Genomic DNA, 10,504 nt, shown 5'->3' with positions numbered 1-10,504 from the left:
TTAGTATTATAGAGAAACCTTTTGGTGAAAGGGTATAGTAGTGTAAGTTACCTGAAGTACGACAGAGGGTTCAAAAACTACTATAGGTAGGCAGTGGTTGCCGACCTCTCATATTGTTCAAAACGTATTAATTCATATGATTTTGGCAATAATATGAGTAAATTAAATAATAAACACATGAAAATGAATATTATTATATGTATAAGGGAAAATGCTGAAATATTCCATATTCTCTTAGTATTATAGAGAAAGCCGTTTTAGTGAAAGGGTATATAGTGTAAGTTACCTGAAGTACGACAGAGGGTTCAAAAACTACTATAGGTAGGCAGTGGTTGCCGACCTCTCATATTGTTCAAAACGTATTAATTCATATGATTTTGGCAATATATGAGTAAATTAAATAATAAACACATGAAAATGAATATTATTATATGTATAAGGGAAAATTGCTGAAATATTCCCATATTCTCTTAGTATTATAGAGAAAGCCGTTTTAGTGAAAGGGTATAATAGTGTAAGTTACCTGAAGTACGACAGAGGGTTCAAAAACTACTATAGGTAGGCAGTGGTTGCCGACCTCTCATATTGTTCAAAACGTATTAATTCATATGATTTTGGCAATAATATGAGTAAATTAAATAATAAACACATGAAAATGAATATTATTATATGTATAAGGGAAAATGCTGAAATATTCCCATATTCTCTTAGTATTATAGAGAAACCATTTTGTGAAAGGGTATAGTAGTGTAAGTTACCTGAAGTACGACAGAGGGTTCAAAAACTACTATAGGTAGGCAGTGGTTGCCGACCTCTCATATTGTTCAAAACGTATTAATTCATATGATTTTGGCAATAATATGAGTAAATTAAATAATAACACATGAAAATGAATATTATTATATGTATAAGGGAAAATTGCTGAAATATTCCCATATTCTCTTAGTATTATAGAGAAAAGCCGTTTTAGTGAAAGGGTATAATAGTGTAAGTTACCTGAAGTACGACAGAGGGTTCAAAAACTACTATAGGTAGGCGTGGTTGCCGACCTCTCATATTGTTCAAAACGTATTAATTCATATGATTTTGGCAATAATATGAGTAAATTAAATAATAAACACATGAAAATGAATATTATTATATGTATAAGGGAAAATGCTGAAATATTCCCATATTCTCTTAGTATTATAGAGAAACCCATTTTGGTGAAAGGGTATAGTAGTGTAAGTTACTGAAGTACGACAGAGGGTTCAAAAACTACTATAGGTAGGCAGTGGTTGCCGACCTCTCATATTGTTCAAAACGTATTAATTCATATGATTTTGGCAATAATATGAGTAAATTAAATAATAAACACATGAAAATGAATATTATTATATGTATAAGGGAAAATTGCTGAAATATTCCCATATTCTCTTAGTATTATAGAGAAAAGCCGTTTTAGTGAAAGGGTATAATAGTGTAAGTTACCTGAAGTACGACAGAGGGTTCAAAAACTACTATAGGTAGGCAGTGGTTGCCGACCTCTCATATTGTTCAAAACGTATTAATTCATATGATTTTGGCAATAATATGAGTAAATTAAATAATAACACATGAAAATGAATATTATTATATGTATAAGGGAAAATGCTGAAATATTCCCATATTCTCTTAGTATTATAGAGAAAGCCATTTTGGTGAAAGGGTATAATAGTGTAAGTTACCTGAAGTACGACAGAGGGTTCAAAAACTACTATAGGTAGGCAGTGGTTGCCGACCTCTCATATTGTTCAAAACGTATTAATTCATATGATTTTGGCAATAAATGAGTAAATTAAATAATAACACATGAAAATGATATTATTATATGTATAAGGGAAAATTGCTGAAATATTCCCATATTCTCTTAGTATTATAGAGAAAAGCCGTTTTAGTGAAAGGGTATAATAGTGTAAGTTACTGAAGTACGACAGAGGGTTCAAAAACTACTATAGGTAGGCAGTGGTTGCCGACCTCTCATATTGTTCAAAACGTATTAATTCATATGATTTTGGCAATAATATGAGTAAATTAAATAATAAACACATGAAAATGAATATTATTATATGTATAAGGGAAAATTGCTGAAATATTCCCATATTCTCTTAGTATTATAGAGAAAGCCGTTTTAGTGAAAGGGTATAATAGTGTAAGTTACCTGAAGTACGACAGAGGGTTCAAAAACTACTATAGGTAGGCAGTGGTTGCCGACCTCTCATATTGTTCAAAACGTATTAATTCATATGATTTTGGCAATAAATGAGTAAATTAAATAATGAACACATGAAAATGATATTATTATATGTATAAGGGAAAATGTTGAAATATTCCCATATTCTCTTAGTATTATAGAGAAACCTTTTGTGAAAGGGTATAGTAGTGTAAGTTACCTGAAGTACGACAGAGGGTTCAAAAACTACTATAGGTAGGCAGTGGTTGCCACCTCTCATATTGTTCAAAACGTATTAATTCATATGATTTTGGCAATATATGAGTAAATTAAATAATAAACACATGAAAATGAATATTATTATATGTATAAGGGAAAATTGCTGAAATATTCCCATATTCTCTTAGTATTATAGAGAAAAGCCGTTTTAGTGAAAGGGTATAATAGTGTAAGTTACCTGAAGTACGACAGAGGGTTCAAAAACTACTATAGGTAGGCAGTGGTTGCCGACCTCTCATATTGTTCAAAACGTATTAATTCATATGATTTTGGCAATAAATGAGTAAATTAAATAATAACACATGAAAATGAGTATTTATTATATGTATAAGGGAAAATTGCTGAAATATTCCCATATTCTCTTAGTATTATAGAGAAAGCCGTTTTAGTGAAAGGGTATAATAGTGTAAGTTACCTGAAGTACGACAGAGGGTTCAAAAACTACTATAGGTAGGCAGTGGTTGCCGACCTCTCATATTGTTCAAAACGTATTAATTCATATGATTTTGGCAATAATATGAGTAAATTAAATAATAAACACATGAAAATGAATATTATTATATGTATAAGGGAAAATGCTGAAATATTCCCATATTCTCTTAGTATTATAGAGAAACCGTTTTAGTGAAAGGGTATAGTAGTGTAAGTTACCTGAAGTACGACAGAGGGTTCAAAAACTACTATAGGTAGGCAGTGGTTGCCGACCTCTCATATTGTTCAAAACGTATTAATTCATATGATTTTGGCAATAATATGAGTAAATTAAATAATAAACACATGAAAATGAATAATTATTATATGTATAAGGGAAAATTGCTGAAATATTCCCATATTCTCTTAGTATTATAGAGAAAAGCCGTTTTAGTGAAAGGGTATATAGTGTAAGTTACCTGAAGTACGACAGAGGGTTCAAAAACTACTATAGGTAGGCAGTGGTTGCCGACCTCTCATATTGTTCAAAACGTATTAATTCATATGATTTTGGCAATAAATGAGTAAATTAAATAATAAACACATGAAAATGATATTATTATATGTATAAGGAAAATGTGAAATATTCCATATCTCTTATATTATAGAGAAACCCATTTGGTGAAAGGTATAGTAGTGTAAGTTACCTAAGTACGACAGAGGGTTCAAAAACTACTATAGGTAGGCAGTGGTTGCCACCTCTCATATTGTTCAAAACGTATTAATTCATATGATTTTGGCAATAAATGAGTAAATTAAATAATAACACATGAAAATGATATTATTATATGTATAAGGGAAAATGCTGAAATATTCCCATATTCTCTTAGTATTATAGAGAAACCCATTTTGTGAAAGGGTATATAGTGTAAGTTACCTGAAGTACGACAGAGGGTTCAAAAACTACTATAGGTAGGCAGTGGTTGCCGACCTCTCATATTGTTCAAAACGTATTAATTCATATGATTTTGGCAATAATATGAGTAAATTAAATAATAAACACATGAAAATGAATATTATTATATGTATAAGGGAAAATGCTGAAATATTCCCATATTCTCTTAGTATTATAGAGAAACCTTTTGTGAAAGGTATATAGTGTAAGTTACCTGAAGTACGACAGAGGGTTCAAAAACTACTATAGGTAGGCAGTGGTTGCCACCTCTCATATTGTTCAAAACGTATTAATTCATATGATTTTGGCAATAATATGAGTAAATTAAATAATAAACACATGAAAATGAATATTATTATATGTATAAGGAAAATGTGAAATATTCCCATATTCTCTTATATTATAGAGAAACCCTTTTGTGAAAGGTATATAGTGTAAGTTACCTAAGTACGACAGAGGGTTCAAAAACTACTATAGGTAGGCAGTGGTTGCCGACCTCTCATATTGTTCAAAACGTATTAATTCATATGATTTTGGCAATAAATGAGTAAATTAAATAATAAACACATGAAAATGATATTATTATATGTATAAGGAAAATGTGAAATATTCCCATATTCTCTTATATTATAGAGAAACCATTTTGTGAAAGGTATATAGTGTAAGTTACCTGAAGTACGACAGAGGGTTCAAAAACTACTATAGGTAGGCAGTGGTTGCCGACCTCTCATATTGTTCAAAACGTATTAATTCATATGATTTTGGCAATAATATGAGTAAATTAAATAATAAACACATGAAAATAATATTATTATATGTATAAGGAAAATGTGAAATATTCCATATTCTTATATTATAGAGAAACCTTTGTGAAAGGTATATAGTAATACCTGAAGTACGACAGAGGTTCAAAAACTACTATAGGTAGCAGTGTTGCCACTCTCATATTGTTAAAACTATAATTCATATGATTTTAATATGATAAATTAATAATAAATTTTTTTTTTTTTTTTTTTCTTTAGCGTGCGTTTATTTATTTAAAATCTGTCCTAGTGGACAATAATTAAATGGTTTTGCGGGGGAACATTAGCTTAAGGGATACTATTGTACATGTATTTGTGGCGGGTTTTATATGTGTTGTCTATTGTTGTGGAAGATCGAGAGGGTGTCTCCTCATGAGACGTCTGCTTGTTTGGCTATTGTCTAACAGGTTGGTGGCGAGGTGGTTAGGGTGGTTTTCGAGCCTTTTCAGGTATCTCTCGCTGAGCCTGGAGATTTCATCAGCGACTTGTGGGATTCCAAGTTCCCTATGTATGGCGACATTCTCGTGGTAGGGATGCGCATTACAGGCAATTCTCAAGCACCTATTCTGGAACCGCTGTATACGCAGGCGATTCGTGTGGCTTGCCGTGCCCCATAGCTGTATCCCGTAGGTCCAGATGGGCTTGAGAATTGCCTTGTACACCAGGATTTTGTGGTTCTGCCTTAGCTTGGACCCTCTCCCAATAAGCCAATGCATCTGCCTCAGACGCGCATCGGCCTGTATGCGTTTGCTGACGATGTGGGGACGCCAAGTGAGCCTGCGGTCCAGGGTAAGTCCTAGGTACTTGGGTGCGGGTGCGTTGGGAATGATGACTCCGTTTAGCGTGACCGGTGGGCAGTCTCCTCTCCTTAGTGCAAATGTTGTTTGGGTAGATTTTTCCGCGTTCACTACGATGTTCCACCTGCTGAGCCAGGGATGTAGCGCGTCCATTTGCCTTTGGATTGTTTCGGAGGCTTCTCGTGGGTCGGATGAGGAGGCGAGGAAAGCCGTGTCATCTGCATAAGTCGCTATAGTTAGGTTCCTGGAGGGGATTATGGGAAGGTCTGCGGTGTAAAGGGTGTACAGTATTGGTCCGAGCACACTGCCTTGCGGAACTCCAGCTCTGATCAGTCTGGGTAGGCTTATTGCACTTCCGCATCTGACTTGGAATGCTCTTCCCTCAGTGTAGGATTTGAGGAGGGTAAAATGGGGGCTTGGGAGGTAGGATTTGAGTTTATGGAGGAGTCCAGGATGCCAAACTCTGTCGAATGCCTGCTTCACGTCGAGCATTACAGCGCAGCAGTATTTCTTTTGCTCGAATGCCTCGAGGATCCGTTCGACTAGCCGGTGGCATTGCTCTGGTGTTCCGTGGGAGCGCCTGAAGCCAAACTGGTGATCGGGGATCAAACCAGCCTCATCCAGTACTGGCAATACTCTGCGCAAAAATACTCTTTCGAGTATTTTGGAGAGGATTGCCAGCAAACTAATCGGACGATAGGAGGCGAGATTGGCTTCAGGCTTACCAGGCTTGAGGAGGACAATAACCTCTGCTCTTTTCCACTCTTCCGGGAAGTACCCTAGCCGGAAGCAGCTGTTGTAAATGCTGGCCAGCATTTGTGTGCAGCGGGATGGGAGCATTTTTAGGGCCGCCGCATCTATACGATCCAGGCCTGGAGATTTGTTGTTCTTCAGTAGAGCAATCTCCTGCGCAACTTCCTCAGGGTCGACTGGTTCCAACGGGGGACCGGGAGAGCTTGGGCTATTGAGAAACCGGGCTGTTTCAGCATGTTCTTCGGCAGTGCAGCAGTCGAACGGAGAGAAGGCGTTGTAAAGGTGTTCGGCGAAAGCTTCTGCTCTTTCAGCATCCGAAAGGCACCAGGATCCATCTGCTTTGCGCACTGCGGAAACCTTTTTGGCTGGTCGTTTAATGTGGCGGGTGACGTTCCACAGATTGTGGTCTGGGTCCCCGGGAGAGAGTTCCTCGAGGAATCTGAGGAAGGAGTCCTGGCGTAGGCTGGAGATCTTGTCCTTCAACTCCTTTGTGGCGTGATTGAGCGCTGTTTTGTCTCTTGGATTGCGCGTCAAGAACCAAACTCTCCTGAGACGCCTCTTCTCAGTCACGAGTGCCGCAATTTCCGGGGACCAGAGGTGGAGGTCCCTGCTAGGTGTTCTCGCAGTCTTTGGTGGCGGTGGGCTTGCGAATTCCGCAGCGTTTTGCATCTGCCTGGTGAGATTCCCGATAGCTTCATCAATGTTCCTGGGTGTGTTGAGGATGGGGTTCGGATTGACGGTGGAGAGCATCCAGGACGCGAACTTGGCGGCGTCGGTATATTTTCCAGTGAGCCTTCTGAGCGGGGTTTTCCTGAGGACTGGCGTGTTGATTAGCACGTTTATTGCACAGTGGTCTGACAGGAGATCAGCATTTGTTGTGCAGCTGATCTTCGCATGCCCTATGCCTTTCGACACAGCAAAGTCCAGTAGGTCTGGAGTCTTGAGGGGATTCGTTGGCCAGTGAGTGGGCTCGCCAGTGGAGTGGCAGTCCAGTCGGTGGCGTTGCAGGTACCCAAACAGAGTTTTCCCTTTGGGGTTGTTGGCGCGCGATCCCCACCAAGAATGTTTGGCGTTATAATCTCCAGCTGCTATGAAGCGGGGCCCAAAATGCTCGAAGAACTCACTGAGGTGAGATGCTGTTATGCGGTATCTGGGGGGAAAGTAGACCGCTCCAATGTCTAAATCTCCTTGCGGGCTGACAATCCTGATGACAGGACATTGTGCCCAGTCTTGCTGAAACGCGGGCAGCTCTAGGTATTGAATACCGCTCCTGATGAGGATGGCTGCTCCACCGCGTGCTCTGCCAGAAGGATGGTCTGCATGGATGAGGTCATATCCGCTGATATTAAAGTGGGATCTGGGGGAGAAGTGGGTTTCGGCTACGAGTAGGATATCGATCTGGTGGGTCTTCAGATGGTGCTCGACTATGGCCTTGCTGTTCTGCAGGCCGTTCGCATTCCAGACGACTAGGTGGAGCTTTAGTTGCATGACTTGCTGTTGAGAATGGTGGCCACCAGCTGTGTCATCTGGGTGAACATGCGCTCCATCATCCTTTCCATCATTCCTTCCATGCGAGCGAACATCGCTTCTATCTGACCGGAGTGTGGGGTTTCTGTTTGGGTTTGGACTGGGGTTGTGGGATTCTGCGGTGCTGCGTGCACTCCGTTGAGGGCGTCTCGGTAGCTCCTGCCAGAGGTGACGTTTGGTGATGCCACGGGCGGCGCCTTGTTAGCATTAGCGACGGGCCTTGTTTTCGGAGCAGCGAGTGCTTTGGCCCTTTTGTATGCAGGGCATCCCTTGAAAGACGCAGGATGGTCCGCCTGGCAGTGGAAGCAGCACGCTTTGTCGTCCTCCCTCTTCTCACATGCCCTCGATTCGTGAGGGCCTCCACACTTTACACATCGGTATTCCAGGAAGCAGTAACGCTGTGTATGACCGAATCCTTGGCACCTGAAGCATTGAGGCACGTCGTTGAACTTCTGCGGCGGTTCAATGGTTACTACCGACCTGCAGATCCGCTTGACTTGGTAGACGTCTTTGTTGTTGCTGGAAGGCTCCAGGTTGGCGAAGAATATTCCCAGCGGTTCTTTAGTTCTTCTGCCAATGGGATTGTGCAGATCTCTAACAGCGTGCCCTTGTCTGCGAAGGTCTTCAATGATTTCCTCACGATCGGTGGAGTGGTGGAGTCCTTTGATGACAACCTTGTATGCACGTTCATCTTTCGGCTGGAAAGTCCGATGCCTCTTGTTTTGGGCCACAAGTTGGAGACGCAGAGCTGTATAGGACTCTTTGTCCGGCATCATGACACGTACGTTGTTGCCATTCACGGTCTTGTAGGTAAAATTGTTCTTCGGGCCTACAAGAGTCGTGATCATCTTGACGAGTGCCGAGATGTTGGTCACATCGGGGATAAAAATCGGAGGTGGCTTGATGGTCTTCGGGGTGGGCTTTGGTTTCTCGGGGGTCTTGGGCTTGGAATCGTCTTTAGGTCCGGGTTCGTCATCAGAGCTCTCTTGGTCGTACTCGTCTTCTTCGGTCGAGAGTAAAGCGAAGGCGTTGTTGGCGAGCTTCTTGCGCAGAGCTGCGCTAGTGCTTGGCTTATCTTCCAGCTCCTCTCCCTGTGCTTTCTTTGCCGGTTTTCGCTTTATCTCGCCCGGCTCTGTATGCGAGGTGCTTCCCTCGCTGCTGGAGCTGCTCTTGCGTGTTCTCAGAGCCTTTTTGCGTGGTGTTGTTCCAAGCTTGTGGGTGCGCGGGGGGGCCTGCCAGTCCATCTTCTCCAAAGTTGATAAGGAGTGAGGAGGGGGGGGGGGGGGGAAGCTGGGCACCGTAAGCCGGTGAGCCAGGCAGCACGTGGCTGCTGCTTTGCAATTATACCGCTGCTTCGAGCACTGGGTTTTTTGCGCTGATAACACGCACACTCGGGTGTGCGATGGTGTTAGTGCGAACTACCGTTAGGTACGTTGGCTGGGCCAATCAAAACGCGCGACAAGATCACGCGACGCGAAGTGGCTGGGCACAAGTAACGGGACTTACAACTGTGAACAATTTGCTAACAATTTGCTAACAATTTGCTGTCGATCCGCAGGCACGTCTGCACTCGTCGAGTGTTCGATCGCGACTGATAATAACACATGAAAATGAGTATTTATTATATGTATAAGGGAAAATGCTGAAATATTCCCATATTCTCTTACTATTATAGAGAAACCCCATTTTGGTGAAAGGGTATAGTAGTGTAAGTTACCTGAAGTACGACAGAGGGTTCAAAAACTACTATAGGTAGGCAGTGGTTGCCACCTCTCATATTGTTCAAAACGTATTAATTCATATGATTTTGGCAATATATGAGTAAATTAAATAATAAACACATGAAAATGAATAATTATTATATGTATAAGGGAAAATTGCTGAAATATTCCCATATTCTCTTAGTATTATAGAGAAAAGCCGTTTTAGTGAAAGGGTATAATAGTGTAAGTTACCTGAAGTACGACAGAGGGTTCAAAAACTACTATAGGTAGGCAGTGGTTGCCGACCTCTCATATTGTTCAAAACGTATTAATTCATATGATTTTGGCAATAATATGAGTAAATTAAATAATAAACACATGAAAATGAATATTATTATATGTATAAGGGAAAATTGCTGAAATATTCCCATATTCTCTTAGTATTATAGAGAAACCTTTTAGTGAAAGGGTATATAGTGTAAGTTACCTGAAGTACGACAGAGGGTTCAAAAACTACTATAGGTAGGCAGTGGTTGCCGACCTCTCATATTGTTCAAAACGTATTAATTCATATGATTTTGGCAATATATGAGTAAATTAAATAATAAACACATGAAAATGAATATTATTATATGTATAAGGGAAAATGCTGAAATATTCCCATATTCTCTTAGTATTATAGAGAAAAGCCGTTTTAGTGAAAGGGTATAATAGTGTAAGTTACCTGAAGTACGACAGAGGGTTCAAAAACTACTATAGGTAGGCAGTGGTTGCCGACCTCTCATATTGTTCAAAACGTATTAATTCATATGATTTTGGCAATATATGAGTAAATTAAATAATAAACACATGAAAATGAATATTATTATATGTATAAGGGAAAATGCTGAAATATTCCCATATTCTCTTAGTATTATAGAGAAACCCATTTTGTGAAAGGGTATAGTAGTGTAAGTTACCTGAAGTACGACAGAGGGTTCAAAAACTACTATAGGTAGGCAGTGGTTGCCGACCTCTCATATTGTTCAAAACGTATTAATTCATATGATTTTGGCAATAATATGAGTAAATTAAATAATAAACAC

The sequence above is a fragment of the Drosophila sechellia genome, unplaced genomic scaffold (genome assembly GCF_004382195.2).
Source record: "Drosophila sechellia strain sech25 unplaced genomic scaffold, ASM438219v1 U_321, whole genome shotgun sequence".
Classification (NCBI taxonomy): Eukaryota; Metazoa; Arthropoda; class Insecta; order Diptera; family Drosophilidae; genus Drosophila; species Drosophila sechellia.
This window is presented reverse-complemented; position numbering follows the sequence as displayed.